Source organism: Panthera uncia, chromosome A2 (genome assembly GCF_023721935.1).
Source record: "Panthera uncia isolate 11264 chromosome A2, Puncia_PCG_1.0, whole genome shotgun sequence".
In the NCBI taxonomy this organism is placed as follows: domain Eukaryota; kingdom Metazoa; phylum Chordata; class Mammalia; order Carnivora; family Felidae; genus Panthera; species Panthera uncia.
Window position 1 is genome coordinate 19447225 of NC_064816.1, and position 20997 is coordinate 19468221.

The following is a 20997-nucleotide window of genomic DNA, read 5'->3' on the forward strand; positions in this document are numbered from 1 at the left end:
CTCTTCCTTGCTTGATTTCTTGATCTGATTATAAAATGGTACATATGTTGCTAACATTTCAAATAATGCAGAAACATGTAAGGTGGAAAGTGGATTTCCCATGAAATTTGCCTCCAAAGCTCTTCCTCCAGAATTTATACCATGCACAGACTAGTTTACATTTTCTATTAAAAATAGTTTCTTTTTAATTCATATATTTCAAACTAAAATATCCCTTAGCAATCCTTCTTGGCATTAGTACTAATTCCAGCTTGGAGAGTATCCTGGACAATTAGTTATGCCTTTATAGACACGGTACATCCATGTACCTAAGGAAATATAAAACTGTTTTGTGTGTTTTATGTATTTTTTTAAGTTAATTGAGGTAAAAATTACATAACATAAAATTGACCATTTTAACCATTTTATTATTTTGTTTATTTAGAGAGACAGCACAAGCGTTAGAGGGAGAGAAAGAATCTTAAGCAGGCTCCACACCCAACACGGAGCCCAACACGGGGCTTGATCTCAAACCCTGAGATCATGACTTGAGCCAAAACGAAGAGTTGGTTGCTGGGGGCGCCGGGGTGGCTCAGTTGGTTGAGTGTCCGACTTCAGCTCGAGTCATGATCTCATGGTTCGTGAGTTTGAGCCCTGCATTGGGCTCTGTGCTAACAGCTCAGAGCCTGGAGCCTGCTTTGGATTCTGTGTCTCTCTCTTTCTCTGCCCCTCCCCTGCTCTCTCTCTCTCTCTCTCTCTCTCTGTCTCTCTCTCTGGCTCTCTCTCAAATAAATTAAAAAAACATTTAAAAAATTAAAAAAAAAAAAAAAGAGTTTGTTGCTTAACTGACTGAGCCACCCAGGCACCCCTTAACCATTTTAAAGTGTATAATTGAGTGGCTTTTAGTACATGTGCCATGTTATACAACCATCACTGCTATCACTGCTATCTACTTAACCAACTGAGCCACCCAGGTGCCCCTCGGCTTGTTTAATTCTAATTTTGCCCCCTACCCCCCCAATAAACCGTGTATCCATTACACAGTCATTTCCCACTACCCTTCTGTCACCCCAGACCCTGGCAGCTACTAATCTGCTTTTAGTCTATATGGAGTTGCCTATTCCAGATGTTTCTTATAAATGGAATGAGAGAATAAATGGCCTTTTATGACTGGCTTCTTTTACTTTGCATGTTTTCAAGGTTCATCCGTGTTCTAATATGTATCAGTACTTCATTCCTTTCTATGGCTAACTACTATTTTCTTGCATGGATATACCACATTTTGTGTATCCACTCATAAATTGGCAGATATGTTAATGTTTTTCGCTCTTTGGTGATTGTCAGTAGTACTGCTCTGAGCATTTGTGTACAAGTATTGGTTTGAACACCTGTTTTTAGTTCTTTTAACTATATACCTAGGAGTGGAATTGCTGGGTCATGTGGGAATTCTGTGTTTAACTTTCTGAGGAACTGCCAATCTGTTTTCCACAGCATCCAGGCCATTTTACATTCCCACCAGTCTCCATATCCTTGCCAACACTTGTTATTTCCCACTTTTTAAAATTATAGCATTTAATTGGGGTTATGATTTGCATTTGCCAGATGATGTTGAACATGTGCTTTGGGGGCATTTGCGTATTTTTCTTTGGAGAAATGTCTATTCATGTCCACTGACCACTTTTAAATTGGCTTCTTTGTCTTTTCATTGTTGAGTTGTAAGACGTCTTTATATATTCTGGACTCTAGGTCCTTATCAGATATTTGATTTGAAAATATTTTCTTGGGGCACCTGGGTGGCTCAGTTGGTTGAGCGTCTGATTTCGGCTCAGGTCATGATCTCACAGCTCGTGAGTTCAAGCCCTGCGTCGGGCTCTGTGTGACAGCTCAGAGCCTGGAGCCTGCTTCTGCTTCTGTGTCTCTCTCTCTTTCTGGCCCTAACCCACTCACATTCTGTCTGTTTCTCTCAAAAATAAATAAACATTAAAAAAAATTTAAAAAAATATTTTCTTCCATTTTGTAGGTTGTCTTTTCCTTTTTTATATAATGACCTTTGGTGCACAAAAGTTCTTAATTCTGTTGACATCCAATTTATCTATTTTTCTTCCATTGCTTATACTTCGGTGCTAGAGCTAAGAATCCATCCACGGCCAAATCCAAGCTCATAAAGTGTTACTCCTGTGTTTTCTTCTCAGAGTTTTATAGTTTTATCTCTTACCTTTGGGACTTCAATCGATTATGAGTTAATATTTGTATATGCTGTGAGACAAGAATGCAACTCCATGCTTTTGCAGAGGGTTACCCAGTTGTCCAGGCGGCATTTGCTGAAGAGAATATCCTTTCCCCTGAGTCTTGGTGTCCTTGTTGAAAAATCAGTTGAACACAGGGGCTCTTGGGTGGCTCAGTTGGTTAAGCCTCTGACTTTGGCTCAGGTCATGATCTCATGGTTCTTGAGTTCAGGCCCCACACTGGGCTTTCTGCTGAGCCTGCTTCAGATCCTCTGTCCCCTTCTCTCTCTGCCCTTCCCCTGCTCTTGCTCTCTCTTTCTCAAAAAATAAATAAACTTAGAAAATTAAAAAATAAAAGAAAAATCAATTGAACATAGATCTATAGGTTTATTTCTGGTCTTTCAATTCTAATCCATTGATCTACATATCTAGATAGTACCATACTATCTTGATCACTGTAGCTTTGTAGTAAGCTTTGAAATTGAGAAGTTTGAGTCCTCCAACTTTATCTTTTTCAAGATCATTTTGGCTATTCTGACATCTTGGCAATTCCATCTGAGCTTTCCATTTCTGTAAAAAAAAAAAAGGGCAGTGAGAATGAAAGGTATTGCATTGAATCTGTAAATCAATTTGGAGAATATTAAGTCTTCTGACCCATGAACACAGAATATCTTTCCATATACTTAGGTCTCCTTTAATTTCTTTCAGTGTTTTATAGTTTTAAGTCTACAAGTCCTACACCTGCTTGGTTAAATTTATTCCTAAGTATTTTTATTCTTTTTAGACAATTGCTTAGGTTTATTTACTTTGAGAGAGAGAGTGTGTGTGAATGGGGCAGGTGCAGAGAGAAAGGGTGGGGGACAGGATTTGAAGCAGGCTCTGTGCTGACAGCGGAGAGCCCGATGCAGGGCCCAAACCCATGGTTCATCTAACTTGGATGCATTTTAGTTCTCTTTCTTGTTTAATTGCCTTGGTTAAAACTTCCAGTATGATGTTGAATAACAGTGATGAAAGCAGATTATCTTGGTCTTATTCCTCATCTTAGAGAAAAAACTTTCAGTCTTTCACCATTGAGAACAATGTCAGTTGTGGGTTTTCCATAGCTGCCCTTTATCAAGTTGAGAAATTTCCTTCTACTCCTAGGTTATTGAATGCTTTTATCATGAAAAGATACTAGATTTTGTCAATTCTTTTTCTGTATCAATTGAGATGATCATGTGATTTTTCCCCTTTATTAACATTGATTTTCATATGTTGCACTTGCCTTGCTCCCATTCCTGGGATAAATCCCATTAGGTCCCATTGTATAATCCTTTTAATACATTTTTGGATTTGATTCCCTGATTTTTTTTTTTTGAAGTTTTTGCATCTGTACTCATAATTGGTATTGGTCTTTAGAGTTTTTTTCTTATGGTATCTTTGTCAGGAGTTGGCATCATGGAAGTGCTGCCCTCAAGGAATGAGTTAGGAAGCATTCTCTTCTGTTTTGGGGAAGAATGTTAGAAGGAATGGTATCAGTTCTTCTTTAATGTTTTATAAAATTCACCAATAAAGTCAGCTGGCCCTGGGCTTTTCTTTGTTAGAAGTTTTTAAACTGTTGACTCAATCTTTTTCCTTGTTACAGGCCCATTCAGATTTTCTATTTCTTCTTCAGTCAGTTTTGGTTGTTTGTGTGTGGCTAGGAATTTGCCCATTTCCCCTTGATTATCTAATTTGCTGGTATAGCAAATTGTTTGTAAGATTCTCATGATCTTTTTATTCTATAAGGTCCCCACTTTCATTCCTGATTTTACTAATTTGAGTTTTCAGTCTAGCTAAAGGCTTGTCAATTCTGTTGGTCTTTTTAGAGAATCAACTTGGTTTTATTGATCTATTGTTTATCTTATTTTCTATTCTGTTCATCTTAGCTCTAATCTTTATTATTTCTGCCCTATTTGCATTTAGTTTGCTCTTCTTTTTCTAGTTTTTTGAGGTGGAAGGTTATTAATTTGAGATATTCTTTTTTTTAAGTCTATTTATTTAAGTAAAGTATGCCCAATGTGGGGCTCAAACTTATGACCCTGAGATCAAGAGTGACTCTCTATTCTGACTGAGCCAGCCAGGTGCCCTGAGATATTTCTTCTTTTTTTTAATGGAGGCATTCACAGCTATAAATTTCCTTCTGAGCACTGCTTTTGCTATATCCCATCCATTTTGGGATGTTGTGTTTTTGGTTTTAATCATATAAAAGTATTTTCTAATTTTCCTTGGGATTTCTTTTTGACCCACTAGTTATTTAAAAGTATGTGTTTTGGGGCATGCACCTGTGTGGCTCAGTCCGTTAAGCATCCAACTTCAGCTTAGATCATGATCTCCTGGTTTGTGAGTTTGAGCCCTGCGTCGCGCTCTGTGCTGGCAACTCAGAGCCCGGATCCTGCTTCGGATTCTGTGTCTCCATCTCTCTCTGCCCCTCACTCACTCATGCTCTGTCTTTTTCTCTCAAAAATAAATAAACATTAAAAAAAATTTTTTTAAGTGTGTTTTTTTTAATTTTTTTTTTTTTCAACGTTTTTTATTTATTTTTGGGACAGAGAGAGACAGAGCATGAACGGGGGAGGGGCAGAGAGAGAGGGAGACACAGAATCGGAAACAGGCTCCAGGCTCCGAGCCATCAGGCCAGAGCCTGACGCGGGGCTCGAACTCACGGACCGCGAGATCGTGACCTGGCTGAAGTCGGACGCTTAACCGACTGCGCCACCCAGGTGCCCCTTAAGTGTGTTTTTAGTAGGGGTTGTCTGGGTGGCTCAGTCATTTGAATGTCTGACTCTTGATTTCGGCTCAGGTCATGATCTCATGGTTTGTAAGATCGAGCTCCACATCGGCCTCAGGCTTCAGGCTCTGGACTAACAACGTGGAGCCTGCCTGGGATTCTCTTTCTCTCCCTCTCTCTCTCCCCCTCCTCCACTCTTGAACATGCATACACACTCTCTCTCAAAATAAATAAATATTCTTTTTTTAAAGTGTGTTTTTGGAGCCCCTGGGTGGCTCAGTCGGTTAAGTGTCCAACTTCGGCCCAGGTCATGATCTCACAGTTCATGGATTCAAGCCCCGCGTGAGGCTCTTTTGCTGACAGCTTAGAGCCTGGAGCCTTTTTCAGATTCTGTGTCTCCCTCTCTCTCTGCACCTCCCCAGCTCATGCTTGCACTCTCTCTCTGTCAAAAATAAATAAACTTAAAAAAAATTTTTTTTAAATAAAGTGCGGTTTTGATTTTCACAGAGTGGTGAATTTTCCAGATTTCCTTCTATTATTTTTATTAACATTCTACTATATATATATATATATATATATATATATATATATGCTATATATATATATATGTATATATATTTCTATTTTCCTTCCATGTGGTCAGAGAAGATACTCTGTATGATTTCAACCTTTTTCAATTCATTGAGATTTGTTTTGTGGCCTAATATATGTTCTGTCCTGAAGAATGTTTTACATGCCTTCGAGGAGAATGGTGTTCTGCTGTTGTTGGGAGGGGTGTTCTCTAGATGTCTGTCAGGTCTGGTTGCTATATAGTGATGTCTAAATCTTCTCTTTCCCTAATATCTTTTGTCTAATTGATCAAATGATTAGTCTCCAGCTATTATTTTTGAACTTTCTATTTCTCCACTGATTTCTGTCAGGTTTTGCTTCCTATATTTTGAGACTTTTGTTACTTTCATATATGTTTATAATTATTAAATTTTTTTTTCTTTTTTTTTTTGAGAGAGAGAGAGCTTGTGCAAGTGGGGGAGAGGAGCAGAGGGAGGGAGAGAGAATCTTAAGGAGGCTTCACACCCAGCGCAGGGCCCAATGCGGGACTTGAACTCACTGGCCTGAGATTAAGACCTGAGCTGAGGGGCGCCTGGGTGGCTCAGTCGGTTAAGCGTCCGACTTCAGCTCAGGTCACAATCTCGCGGTCCATGGGTTTGCGCCCCGCGTCGGGCTCTGGGCTGATGGCTCGGAGCCTGGAACCTGCTTCCGATTCTGTGTCTCCCTCTCTCTCTGCCCCTCCCCCATTCATGCTCTGTCTCTCTCTGTCTCAAAAATAAATAAAGGCTAAAAAAAAATTAAAAAAAAAAAAAAAAAGACCTGAGCTGAAATCAAGAGTCAAATGCCTAACCGACTGAGCCACCCAGGCGCCCCTATAATTATAACATATTCTTGATAGATTGACTCTCTTATTACTAGATAACATCTTTGTTTTTTATACGATTTTTGTCTTAAACTCTACTGTATCTGATATTAGTATATCTACCCAGCTCTCTTTTGGTACGGTTTTCCTGGAGTATCTTTTTCCATCCTTCCTCTTTCAACCTGTTTGTGTTCTTGGATACAAAGAGAGTGTTTTGTAGACAATATAGTTGGATCATGTTTCTTTGTTATAATCTATTCTGTCATTCTCTGCTTTTGATTGGAGAGTTTAAGCTGTTTAATGTAATCGTGGATAAGAAAGAACTGACATTTTGCTGTTTTCTATATGTGATATCCGTGTTGTTTTCTTTCTTTTATTTAAAAAAAATTTTTTTAATGTTTATTTTTGAGAGAGAGAGAGACAGAGTACAAGCAGGGGAGAGGCAGAGAGAGAGAGGGAGACACAGAATCGGAAGCAGGCTCCAGGCTCTGAGCTGTCAGCAAAGAGCCTGATGCAGGGCTCAAACTCATGAACAATGAGATCATGACCTGAGCCAAAGTCAGACGCTTAACCGACTGAACCACCCAGGCACCCCTCTTGTTGTTTTTCAGTTCCTCCTTTACTGCCTTCTTTTGTGTTAGGTTTTCTAGTTTACCATTTTGATTCCTTTTTTGTTTCCTTTACTATATATTTTTAAATTTTTTGTTAGTGTCACTCCAAAGATCACAATTAGCACCTTAAATTACGACAGCCCACTCAAAGTAATACAATTTAGTTTCAACTGTATATAAAAATTTTGACCCTGTATTGCTCCCCCCTCTCTTATGCTGTTATTGTCCTTACAGATTAATTTATTATTAAGTATTTAATAGTTTGTTGTTGTTGTGGACGGAATGTTTTATCCAACTGAATTTCCATTTGGTTACTATTAATACAGAGAAACACCGCTGATTTTTATATATTTATTTTATGAGGCCACATGCCAAATTTTCTACTATTTCTCATAGACTGTTTTTTCTCATTAGATTCTCTTAGAGTTTCAAAGTATACGATCACATCAGCAACAGAAGGAAATAGTTTTTATTTCCTTTTCAAAACTTATACTAATTTTCCCATCCTGTTGCATTTGCGGGACCCAAAGCACTGTGCATAATAGGAGTGATAGAAGGCATCCCTGTCAGGTTCCTGATTTTATTGGAAATTGTTTTCTTTCCCCTTACCATTTAGAATGCTGTTTGCCTGAAACAAAATAAGTCTTCATCAATTTTAAGTAGTTTCTTCCTATTGCAGAGTGTTACTAAGACCTGCTGAACTTTATAAGCATCCTTATAGGCATATATTGACTTGGCCAAGTGGCTGTTCATTTTTACTTTGAATTGTTCACTAAGGACATATGCTAATTCTTCCTGATACTGAGCCATTCCTGGAATAAACTTGATTTAATCCCACTGTACGATTCTTTTGACATTGCTGGATTCTATTTGGTAATGTTTATTTCACATTTTTACATTTATATGGATTAGTGAAATTGGGCTATTACCTTGGTCAGCAAACCACTGTACCTGCCCAAGCAAATCTGGCCAATTTTGGTACAATCCATGACCTAAGAATGGTTTTTACATGTTTAAATGGTTGGAAAAAAAATCAAAATAATAATAATATTTTGCAACACTTGAAATTATATCAGAGTCAAATTTCAGTGTCCATAATAAAGATTTATTGGAACACTACCACACTCATCTATTTCCATAATGTCTCTGGCTGCCTTTGTGTTCCAACACAGAGTTAAGTACTTGCAACAGACACCGTATGGCCTACAAACCTTAAATATAGACTCTTTGGCTCTTTACAGGAAAAGTTTGCCAACCCCTGGTCTGTCTAGCTTTCTTTTTGGCGCCTATCTTTATCAGGTTTGGTGTGAATGTTAAGTTGGCTTCCTGAAAGGAATTGGAGAGTTTTCCCTCTTTTTTCCTATTATGTGGTATCATTTAAATAGATTTGGAATTATCTCCTCTGTAAATGTTAAATGAAACTCAGCCATAAAACCATCTGGTTCCCAGGCAATATTTAATACATAATAAATATAATCTTCTGTGGTAATTGATCTATTCAAGTTTTCAACTTTTCTTGGGTTGATTTTAATAATTTATATTTTGCTAGGAAATCATCCATTTCCTCAATATTTTCAAATTTGGTTAGCCATAAAATTGAACAGAATACTCTCTCCAAATAATTATAAATTTACTGTAGTCCTCAGCTCTCATTTCCTATTTTGTATATTTTTACCCCCTCTCTTTTTTTTAAATCTGGTTCATAGAAGTTTATATATTTTATTAGTCTTTTTCAAATAACCAGTCTTTTTTTTTTAATGTTTATTTACTTTTGAGAGAGAGAGAGAGAGAAAGAGAGAGAGAGAGTGCAAGCTGGGGAGGGGCAGAGAGAGAGGAAGATACAGAATCTGAAGCAGGCTCCAGACTCTGAGCTGTCAGCACAGAGCCTGACACGAGGCTTAAAATCACAAACTGCGACATCATGACGTGAGCTGCAATCAGATGCTTAACGGACTGAGCCACCCAGGCACCCCTCAAATAAGGGGGTCTTAAGCTTATTTATCTTTCCTGTAATTTTTTGGGGGGGGCAGGGGGGAGTGTCTGTTTCAGTAATTTGAAATTTTATTTCTTTGTATTATCTCCCTTGTCCTCATTTGTTTTGGATTCTTCTATCATTTTTGTTCTTGTTTTTATCTTCATTCAAAGGATGAGTACTGGGTTTCCACATTTTTGGTCTTTCTTCCTTAATAACGAAGGCTTTGTGGCTGTGAGAGTCTGTCCATGTCCAGGCTTCATTAGGAAATAGTCTCTTTTCAGAAAAAAATAACAAGTAGTCTTCTTTTTCTTTTTGCTCTTTCGGTAGTTTGTGGTTTTATTTTGGTTTCGCCTTCCGTCAAAGGTTTTCCTTAATTTCCAATGAGGTAACACTTTAAACATGTCTAACGTATTTGTTTCTGATATAATTAGACATACTGATTATAATTGTAAATTGAGGGGTGCCTGGGTGGCTCAGTTGGTTAAGCGTCCAACTTCAGCTCAGGTCATGATCTCGCGGTTCGTGAGTTCGAGCCCCACATTGGGCTCTGCACTGACAGCTCAGAGCCTGGAGCCTGCTTTGGATTCTATCTCCCTCTCTCTCTGCCCCTCCCCTGCTCACACTCTGTCTCTCTCTGTCTCAAAAATAAATTAACATTACAAAAAAAATTTTTAATTGTAAATTAAGCTCTTTTTGCCGGCCAAGTGCATGCCAGCCCTTTGTAAATATTCTTGGATGTATGAAATAAGTGATTGCTTTCCGTTTTGAAAGATGTGAAGTTCTGCATGTGTTGATGAATTTTGTTTGTTATCATTTCTTAGTTCCCCTGTGCCCTTAGTTTTGGCTACAGATGTTGAAATCTCTTATAATAATGATCACATTCTCCCTGCGTTTTATACTTCTGGCAGTTTGTTAATTAATTCTTTTGTCCAGAACACTGACAACTAATAAAATTTAAGGGGGGGTGAAGGTGGGAGATAAGTGATAAGTATATAAGGAAATTATATTTTCAAAACTTTAAGTCTTTAGCTATAAGAATTTTTATAAGTGAACTTTTTGACAGCAAAGTCACGTAGGGAGGGAAATGTTTCAAAACATTTGTTTTTCTAAAAGCATTTTCCAAGGCATCTTATTTTGGCTGATTAGGAGCTCCCTCTAGAGGCTAGAAAAATTGCAGCACCAGGGTTTCTTTCTGTGACTTGTGAGTTCAGTAACATTTCTGTTTAGGGTTTTTTGCAGGAATCTTTCTAACACACTAGTCATTGTTGGTGAGGGTTAACATTGTCAAAACTAGACAGTGGGATCCATAAACCCCTTCGTCAGTGCACAGCAATCACAAATGACCATCTGTCCCAATTCATGGAAAGCTCATTTATTTGTTGGTTTGTTTTCCTCACTGGAATGTGACCTCCATGCAGGTAGGGACTTTCCCTGTCTCACTCTTTGCTTTAACAAATGCCTGTAATAGTACCTGGCACATAGTAGGGATTCAGTAATTGTTGAATGGATGAGTGAATTTTTGAGCAGAAATCCTTTGCTTAGTGTTGCTTGGAATCCATGACTAGGCCTGGGGCCAAGGGAAGGCACTTGTCCATGAACTAGGGCTGAGTGGCCTGTGCTCAGTGGGATTTATTTCACTGGATTAGGCCAAATTAATTTACTCAACACTTATTTATTGAGCATCCACTCTGCCACAAAGTGTTGTAGAGGCTGGGGATCCAACAGTGAAAAAAATCAGGCAAGATTCCTGTATTTATGGAACAGTTATATAGAGAATGTTTGGATAGTAATGTTTGTTATAAAGAAAAGTTGGATGGGGGTGCAGAGCATGCTGGATGGAAAGGAGGTACCGCTTTTATAGGGGTGGTCAGATTGTGAGTCACTTCATGATGAAGGAGGCAGGGAGGAAGCTATACAGGTATCTGGGGGATGGGAGGTGTCAAGGAGCTGAAGCAAGAATGTCCCTGGCATGTTCGAGTGACACTAGGGAGGCTGGTATGGCAGAAGCAGAGTAAGAGAGGAGGAAAGGAAGATGAAGTCAGAAAGATAAATTTAGGAGATACACCGCAGAGATGTGAAATACTAGAGAGGATGTTTGGGATCTTTCCAGCAAGGGGAAGAACCTTGTAAATCAAGGGCAAGAGTGAGGCTGGGCTTTCCCACAGACATCTGTACTTCCAAAAGTGGCTTCCAGGTTGCCTAATCAGAGATCATTTGCTTGCAAAGAGTCTGATCATGACCATGGTTGACAGATCCTAAGGTGGTGATGATGTGGCCGACACGTCAGGAGATGGGAGGTGTGCTAGGATGGCACAGGGTATATAAGGAAGACCACAGAACCAGATTCTTGCTGAACTAAGCTAAATTAAGAAGAGAACGCCCTTAGACCCCAAGGGTGAGGGGTGCAGGGACCATTACTCTCTCTCAGCTCTTGTCCTCAGGGCGTCTGGTCAGTGTTACCCAAACTGCCGCCACCACCCTCCACTGACCAATGAAAACCTTGAAAATGAAAATTCTTGGGGTGCCTGGGTGGCTCAGTCAGTTAAGCACCTGACTTCAGCTCAGGTCATGATCTCACAGTTTGTGAGTTCAAGCCCCATGTCAGGCTCTTTGCTGACAGCTCGGAGCCTAGAGCCTGCTTCAGATTCTGTGTCTGCCTCTCCTCTCTGCCCCTCCCCCACTTGCTCTCTCTCTCTCTCTCTCTCTCTCTCTCTCAAAAATAAACAAACATTAAAAATAAAAGAAAATGAAAACTCTTGAAACCTGCCAACATCTGCTGATTCCAGAAAGGAGCAGTCTCCATTTGAGATAACAGAACAAGATTGACTTTCTGGACACTGAAAAGATTCTCTGCAGCTTCATCCTGTTTTTTTGGACCCTTTAATACCGTTTCACAGACTGCTAATCATGCTGAGCTTTTTAGTGTGAGTGGGGGTGACAAGGGCACCGCCCTGGACTCTACTGCCTGGGCGGGGTGGAGCATGCCCTGTTGCCAGCACTTCTGCTGCATCTGGATGAATGTCGTACTCTGCAGGCTCGGCTCCAGATGCAGAGCCTGGCTGCAGTCAGTACTGTCAGTGGGCCTGATCACCTGACTGGGAGTTGTCACGTTATGGTCACTCATCCAATGTTGCCTTAAGATGAGGCTCAGGCCCCATATGCACAACTAATGATGGTATCTGATGGAGTGGCCTGAGCCCCTGAGAAATCTTAGTGGATACATGAAAGGGGATGGAGCTGTAGAAGAGTGACCTTGTCGTGGCAGACTTGCACATATGCATATAGGTTACAAAAGGCAAAAGCTTGAACCACAGTGAATCTAAGTCTTTGACCGGACACCTTGGGATCCTCCTGGAACGGAGGAAGATGAGGGAGCAGAGGGCATGTCAGGAGCTGCTGTCTTCCCTGGGAAGCTGTTACGAGACCGTTGCCATCTCCCCCTGGGTTCTGAAGAAGAGCAGGGCTCTTTGCCCTGCCCCCCCCCCAAAGAACTGCAGAATATAAAGCCACCCAGCAGTAGCTTAGATTGGGCCCCTCAGCAATGACTTGAACTGCAGTCATCTGGCCCTTTTATTTCATATCTTTCCTGTTGTTGCATGGGGACAAGAACCACAGGGACATGGCGCTTTGAATAATCTTGCTTTCACTGTCTACCAGAGTGATAAACTGTCTGAATCAAAAGTGGCCCACTGCATCCTTACCAGCAAGCCCAGTCAGGCGTTGGCCTTGGTTTTCCCTTGTCATGTGTCTTGAGGGTGTTTGATAGAAAGCCATGCACCAGGTGCAGTTTATCTGTCTTGGTTACTATGAAGCGTCTGGGCTGGGAGAGCTGCAAGTTAAAATGCTCACCTTGTGCCTGAGTAACTGGAACGATAGAAAAGACCAGTAGGAAACGAAGACACCGGTTCTCCGTGCCAGGGTGCTCCCTGTGGGTGGAAGGTGGGGAGGAATGCATGCATGGGTAGCTGTTGGGCTCCTGAGGAGACCGACATTGCCATGCATGTGCTAGATGAAAGTCCACCGTGTCTTGAGTTTGATGGCTAACCTACCCTGCTGGTGGTGCAACAGATCTGAACTTTGAGACCGAGAACAGAAAGAAATCCAATTGTGTCAGCAGTCACCATAAGTGTAATGCATTAACTCAGCAATTAAAAATCAGGTTCATAGATGGAATTAAATACATTAAATGCATCTACCAAATGTTTATAATAGGGACAGCTAAAGCAAAGTAACACAAATTCGAAAACAAAAAGGTGAAGATATATCAGGCAAACTCTCAACAAAAGAAAGCTATTGCAACATAGAATAGAATAAATAGGACATAAAATGGAATTTAAACACTGGAAGGACTAAAAGTGTTTTATACTAGGGGTCAGCAAACTGTGGCCCACTGGCCAATCCAACCAACTGCCTGTTTTTATAAAAAATGTTTTTTTAGGACACAGCCACTCTTGTCTGTTTACATATTGTGTATGGCTGCTGTGGAGCTACAATGGCAGGGTTGAGCAGTTGCTACAAAGACTAGATGGCTGGCAGAGCCCAAAATATTTACTATCTGGCTCTTGGCAGCTCCTGTTTTTGTTTTTGTTAAGTTTATTTATTTTGAGAGAGAGAGTGCACGCATGTAGTGGGGTGGGGGGAGAGAGAGGGAGAGAGAATCCCAAGCAGTCCCCATTGCTCAGCACAGAGCTGGAAGGGGCTCGATCTCATGAATTGTGAGATCATGACCTGAGCCAAAAACCAAGAGTTAGTCATTTAACCATTTGAACCACCCAGGCGCTCCACAGGTCCTTTTTTAAACCAATGAAAGGAACATTATTCCAAGAAGCCATAATAACTGGGAATGTGTATGTATTTAACAACATAACTTCAAAACGTGTAAATAGGAGCACCTGGGTGGCTTAGTCAGTTAAGCATCCAGCTTCGGCTCAGGTCATGATCTCGAAGTTCATGGGTTGGAGCCCTGCATCAGGCTCTGTGCTGACAGCTTGGAGCCTGGAGCCTGCTTCGGATTCTGTGTCTCCTTCTCTCTCTGCCCGTCCCCCACTTGCACTCTGTCTCTCTCTCTCTCTCTCTCTCTCTCTCTCTCTCTCTCTCAAAAATAAACAAACATTTAACTTGTAGAAAAAAACCAAAAAGCTGATAGAGTTACAGAGACAAGTAGAAAATTCTACACATATACTTATCCTGGACATTCACAGGATAAAGTGGACCAAAAAAAGATAATATTTGAAATAGCTATTGGATATATGTGGAACCTTGTTTTTAAGCACACAACACTATCAGCAAACATTCTTGGGGCACCTGGCTGGCTCAGTCGGTGGAGTATATGACCCTTGATCTTGGGGTTGTAAGTTTGAGCCCCACATTGGGTGTAGAGATTGAAATTTTTTTAATCTTAAAAAAGAAAAAAATTCTCGTGCCCTGAAATTCGAATTGTAAAAAGTAGAGACAGTTGAAAAGGGAGTAGCAGAGCTGAGGCTCATGCCTAGACATGTGAGGGTTATGAGCGGTGGTGGTCAAGCCCCAGTTCCTCAGTAATCAATGTTACAAGGCAGGGAAAAGAAAAAGAATAAAGATCATAAAGAAATGGTGGTAGCAAGAAAAGTTAGGACATAAAAATTAACCGAACTGGAGAAAGTGGCCCAGAGTGAGTTCTGCAAAAGCCCTGCAGAGCCCAAAGCTGCCTTGAATTCCATCCGCATCTTCAAGATGCTCTATTTTATGACCATTTCTTTACATGCATCTCCAGAACATCCTCTTCCTTATATTTGCTTCCATCACATGAGCTAGCCCAAGGGAATCCATGAAGGGAAACAAAGTAAAATCTCCTCCTGACCATGTCACCACAGCCATGACCCAGTGCCATGGCAGACATATACATAGATGGTTGGGGAAAAGCCCAGGAAGGAAGTCCTGGTGGACCTTGTCCTTCCAGTTGGCATTGGCTGCCACAGAAAATCTTGAGGTGGCTGGCTTGCTATGGAAGAAAATTAAGGCACCAGCCCTGAGGTATTAAACCTTTGGATACCTGGGTTTCCTGTACCATCTCATGTAGTAAGGAGCAAGAATTTTATATACTGGGCTGCAGTGCTCAAATTTTGTTCTTCACGTACAATATCTAAAAAATAAAAAGGACCAACAGTGTGTCTGTGAAGCACGGAGGAGAGCTGGAGAGATACGTGCTGAGTGGCATCTAGATTTAGCTGGGAAGGACATCTTCAAGTACCCACAGAAGAAGAGGAAAGAAAGCTGACCCGAAGACAAGGGATCAGGCCATGAAAAACATGTGCAGGGCTGGCTAAAAAGAAAAGAAAACTTTGGACCAGTATCCCTTATGAACTCTGATGCAAAAATCCTTTTTAAAAATACTAGCAAACTGAATTCAGTAGCATATTAAAAGCTTTATACACATGACCAAGTGGGAAGTGGGATTCATTCCTGAAATGCAAGAATGGTTCAACATACAGAACCCATCAATGTAGTACACCACATTAACAGAATGAAGGGGAAAAAACCACACGATCATTTCAATTAATGCAGAAAAAGCATTTGACAAAATTCAGTACCTTTTCATGATAAAAACACTAGGCAAACTAGGAATAGAATGAAACTAAGTCAACATAATAAAAGCTATATATGAACATCACAGTGAACATGGTACTCAATGGTGAAAGACTAAAAGCTTCTCTAAGGTCAGGAACAAGATAAAGATGTCTGTTTTCACCACTTCTGTTCAACATAGTGTTAGCCAGAGCAGTTAGGCAAGAAATTTAAATAAAAGGCATCCAAATGGTAAAGGGAAACATAAAATTATCTCTGTTCACATATGATAAGATATTATATGTAGAAAACATTAAAGATTCTACTAACTGTGATAACTAATAAATTAATTAAGCAAAGTAGCAAGATGCCAAGTCAATGATAGAAAGCAGTTGTTCCCGGTAAACTAAAAATGAGCAGTCTGAAAAGGAAATTACAAAATTCATTTGCAATAGCATAAAAAAGAATAAAACAGGAACAAACATAACCAAGAAAAAGACAAGTGTTCAATGAAAACTACAAAACATAGCTGAAAATAATTAAAGAAGACAAAAATAGATGGAAACACACCCCATATGCATGGATTGGAAGACTTAAGGTAATCTATAGATTCAACACCATCTCTATCAAAGTTCAAAAGACATTTTTTGGCAGAAATAGAAAAAGTCCATTCTAAAATTCATATGGACTCTCAAAGAACTCTGAATAGCCAAAACAGCCTTGAAAAGGAAGAACAAAACTGAAGGACTCACACATTCTTGATTCCTGATTTCAAAAGTTACTACCAAAAAAACAAACAAACAAACAAAAAACATTAAAAAAAGTTACTACAGTGTTACAATAATCAAAGCACTGTGGTACCAGCATAAAGACAGACCAATGGAATAGAACAGAGAGCCCAGAAATAAACCCTCACTTATGTAGTCAAGTAATTTTTGACAAGGATGCCAAGACTCCTCAAAAGAGAAAGGAAACTTTTTAAAAAATGGTGCTGGGAAAACTGTATCTTCACATGCAAAAGAAGGAAATTGGACCCTTATCTAACACTATATTAAAAAATTAATTCAAAGTGGATCAAACACCTGAATGTAAGACCTAAAACTCTCAGAAGAAAGCACGGGGCAAAAGCTGCACGACATTCGACTTGGCAGTGATTTCTTGGATGTGGCACCAAAGATACAGGAAACCAAAAAATAGACAAATTGAGCTATAATTTTGTGTATCAAAAGACGCTATTGTCAGAGTAAAATGGCAGCCCACAGAATGGGGAAAAATACTTGAAATCATATATTTGATTAGGAGATTAATATCTAGAGTATATAGAGAACTAAAATTCCGTAAGAAACAGCCCAATTTGAATAAGGACTTGAATAAGTGTTTCTCCAAAGAAGACATACAAATGGTCAATAAATACACGTAAAAATGCTCAACATCACTGATCATTAGGGAAATGCAAATCAAAACTACAGTGAGACACACCTTACATTCATAAGGATGGATACTATTGAAAAAAAAAAAAAAAAAACCCCAGCAGAGGCACCTGGGTGGCTCACTCGGTTGAGCATCCGACTTGGGCTCACGTCATGACCTTGCAGTTAGTGAGTTGGAGGCCCACCTCAGGCTCGCTGCTGTCAGCCAGTCAGCGCAGAGCCTGCTTCAGATCCTCTGTCCCCCTCTTTCTGCCCCTCCCTCACTTGCACTCTCTCTCAAAAAAAAAAAAAACACAAAAACCCCACAAATAACAACTGTTGGGGAGGATGTAGAGAAATTGGAACCCTCGTGCACTGTTGGTGGGGATGTAAAATGGTGCAGCCACCATAGAAACAGCTCAGTGAACACTCAGAAAATTAAAAATAGAATTTACCATGTGATCTAGCAATCCCACTTCTGGGTATATGCCCAAAAGAATTGAAAATGAGTCTCAAAAAGATATTTGTACACCCATGTTTATGTCAGCAATTTTCACAACAGTTAAAATGTGAAAGCCACCCAAATGGCCATTGGTAGATGTATGAATAAACAGAATGTGGTATATACACACAATGGAACATTATTCAGCCTTTAATGGGAAAGAAATTCTGACACATTCTACAACATGGATGAGCCTTGACAACATTATGTTAAGTGAAGTAAGTCATTCACAGAAAGAAATGATTCCATGTATATGAGGCACCTCAAGCAGTCAAATTCATAGGACAGAAATTTTAACATGAAAATGAGTAAACTACTGATAACCACAATATAGGTGAATCTCAAAAATGTTATGCTAGGGGTGCCTGGGTGGCTCAGTCGGTTAAGCGTCTGACTTTGGCTCAGGTCATGATCTTGCAGTTCATGAGTTCGAGCCATACATGGTGCTCTGTGCTGACAGCTCAGAGCCTAGAGCCTGCTTTGAATTCTATGTCTCCCTCTCTCTCTGCTCTTCCCCTGCTCACACTCTGTCTCTCTCTCTCACAAAAATAAATATTTTAAAAATGTTATGCTAAATGAAAGAAGCCAGACATTAAAGAGTACTTACAGGATGATCCCATTTATATAAAGTTAGAAAACTGGCAAAAGGAAAATACAGGTAAAATAATTCAGAATAGAATTTACATCTAGGTATAAAAGGTCTTGCCTGCAAACAGCACAAAGAGAGAAATTTGCTATATCTTGTTTTGGAACGGTGGTTACCTGGAAATACAGAATTGTGAAAACTCATCAAACACCATTAAGAAGCACTTAATAAAACCACAAAGAATGAGGTTGTTCTCTGTGGACTGACATGGAAGGTGTTAGTAAAACAAATTGAATTGCACAATATGGTCTCTGTCTAGATACATATTATATGTATGTGTTATAAAGGCGTTATTTTTTCTTAATTTTTTTCATTAAAATTTTTTTTTTAATGTTTATTTTTGAGAGAGAGAGCGAGCATGTGTGAGGTGGGGGAGGGTCACAGAGAAAGGGAGATGGAGGATCCGAAGGTTTGTTTGGAGGATCACAAACCCAAGAGTCATGACCTGAGCTGCAGTCAGACACTTAACTGACTGAGCCACCAAGGTGCCCCTATTTTATTTTATTTATTTTTTTTAATTTTTTTTAATCTTTATTTATTTTTGAGAGAGACAGAGCATGAGCGGGGAAGGAACAGAGAGAGAGGGAGACAGAATCTGAAGCAGGCTCCAGGCTTCCAGCTGTCAGCACAGAGCCCGACACGGGGCTTGAACCCACGAACCGTGACATCATAACCTGAGCCGGAGTCGGACGCTTAACCGACCAGGCCGCCCAAGTCCCTCAAGGTGCCCTTATTTAAAAGAAAAAATGTTTATTTATTTATTTTTGAGAGACACAGAGAGAGAACAGGGGAGGAACAGAGAAAGAGAGAGGAGAGAGAGAATCCCAAGCAGGCTCCACACTGTCTGTGTAGACCCCAACGTGGGACTCAAACCCATGAACCATGAGATCATGACCTGAGCTGAAATCAAGAGTCGACGCTCAACCAACTGTGCCACCCAGGTGCCCCTAAAGACCTTATTTTTAAAGGGGGGAGGGTTAGGGAAATAAACACTATAAAAATTTAACAATCATCTTTGATGAGGATAGTGGTGGCTGGGCATCCCCCATGGCTGGGTCTGCCCTTGTATGTACCAATAAAGGGTGTCTACACATTTGGCAGTTTCGTGGATTTGAGAAGGGACCACTTCCTTTCCTTTTTCCTTCTCCTTCCTCAGGCAAGTTCTGCTTTTTCTAGCCCCTGACCCTAACTTTGTATTACCTTGACTCCTTTTAGTATGGGGCCAGGTTTTTTATGTCTTTGCATACAACAAACAGGTCCCAGTTTTGTTCTGTTAGGTACTGGAATTTGGCTTATCACTATTTGACTTCTTTTCTCTCACAAAGCTGGTGCTCCATCATTTGGGCTTTCAGGCAGACTTAGGTTGGCAGTTCTTGGGTTGTGTCTCAGATCAGCTTCATCCCTCAGATCATCCATCCTCTCTGAATGTCTCTGTCTGTCCGTCTCTGCCTCTCTCACACGCACGCATGCACACACAGTTGTAGATATGGCATGGATGTTCCTATGTCATAATTGATAATCATAATGGTCCTATGGGTTCCCATTGCTGCGCTGACTCCACCTGTTTTTTCCTCCCCGCAACAGTGTCCACATCGCCACATTAGCAGGGCTCATCATCCCCTTTTCTCTACCCTTCCCTTTCCCCTCTTCTCTCCTCCATTATGCTCAGATAACATTCCCCATGCTTTTTGCCTCTCTGTTCTCTCAAACTCCTGTCTGAATTAGGACTCCTTCAGTTGCAAATGACAGAAAACTGACTTGGCTTAAGCAAAAGAGACTTTACTGCTTCACTTAAAACTTACGGGGTGTATTAGTTTATGTGGCTGCTGCAACAAATTACCACAAACATGGGAGCTTAAAACAACAGAAATTTGTTCTCTCGCAGTTCTGTAGGCTGGAGTCTGAAATCAAGGTAATCAGGAGAGCCATACTCCCCCAACAAGCTCTAGAGAATTCCTTCCTTGCCTCTTCCAGCTTCTGCTGTGACCTCTGCTGTGACCTCTGCCTGCATCCTGACATTGCCTTCCCTTTTGTGTCTCTCTCAAAACTCCCTCGGCACCTCTCTGATAAAGCGTGCGTGTGATCGCATTATCCCATATAATCCAGGATAAGCCCCTCCTCACTAGACCCTTCACTTAATCCCATCTTTTACGGTAGGAGGTCACTTTCCCAAGTTCCAGAGATTTGATGTGGTTATCTTTTGGAGGCCCATTTTTCAAGGGGCAGATGTGGCTCAAGCTGCAGCGAGATTCAGGACCCCAGACAGTATTACCAGGTCCCTCCTCGATTCCTGTTTTATCTGTCTGGTCTGCAAAGCTAGGTGGAGCTTAAAATAGAGAATGCTATGACATAGGAAACCCTAGCCTACCTCATGCTCAGTCAACCTGATGCCCACTTATGGAAATCTATCACATAGAAGAGGCCCTGGGTCGAGGCCACCCTAAGCCTCTGCTCCTGATGACAGATCTGGCAAATCTCCTCTCCGAAATAGACCCTAGGGTTCAGGCTCACTGGGATGGGAATAGAGACAGGGAACACGTTCTAACACGTGTCCCCAGGGAGTATAGAATTGGGCTTTATTTTTCTGCATCTCTTGCCCAGGCATCTCCACTCAGGGTAGGACAACAGAGTCTGGCTGTAGCCAGAGCCAGCAGGGAAGGTCAGAGCAAGAGCCGAGAAGCAGCATCTGAGCCGAGAAGCAGCATCTGTGCGTGCAGCCTCCCTCCCCAGGGGCTGAGTGACAAAGCATTCCTCCCTTCTGCTGGCCACTTCCTGGGAAAACCAGGCATGGAAGCCATAAAACAGTATCGCGATAAGTCCAGGCATATTAGAAATTATGACAAATGTAATCTGCAGTATTCATCTATTAAAAATACAGAGTTTATTGCTGGATCAAAAGACACCTGTATTTTGTTGCCCAATCTGCGCCTGAGCTGTTGCTAGCCGC

The 20997-nt window shown here is 40.6% G+C and overlaps 1 protein-coding gene and 1 long non-coding RNA gene across 3 annotated transcripts in view; one reads left to right on the forward strand and one right to left on the reverse strand.

The window, feature by feature from the left end:
* Window positions 1–20997, forward strand: part of GRM2 (glutamate metabotropic receptor 2) — a 69212-nt gene that overhangs the window by 43926 nt on the left and 4289 nt on the right. The gene's annotated exons all lie outside the window — the stretch shown is intronic.
* On the reverse strand, window positions 1274–19680 carry LOC125929422 (uncharacterized). The gene is made up of 3 exons (XR_007459862.1): window positions 19251–19680; window positions 12800–12876; window positions 1274–2774 (listed from the first exon to the last, which is right to left on the reverse strand). It is a non-coding gene; the product is annotated as an uncharacterized LOC125929422 (long non-coding RNA).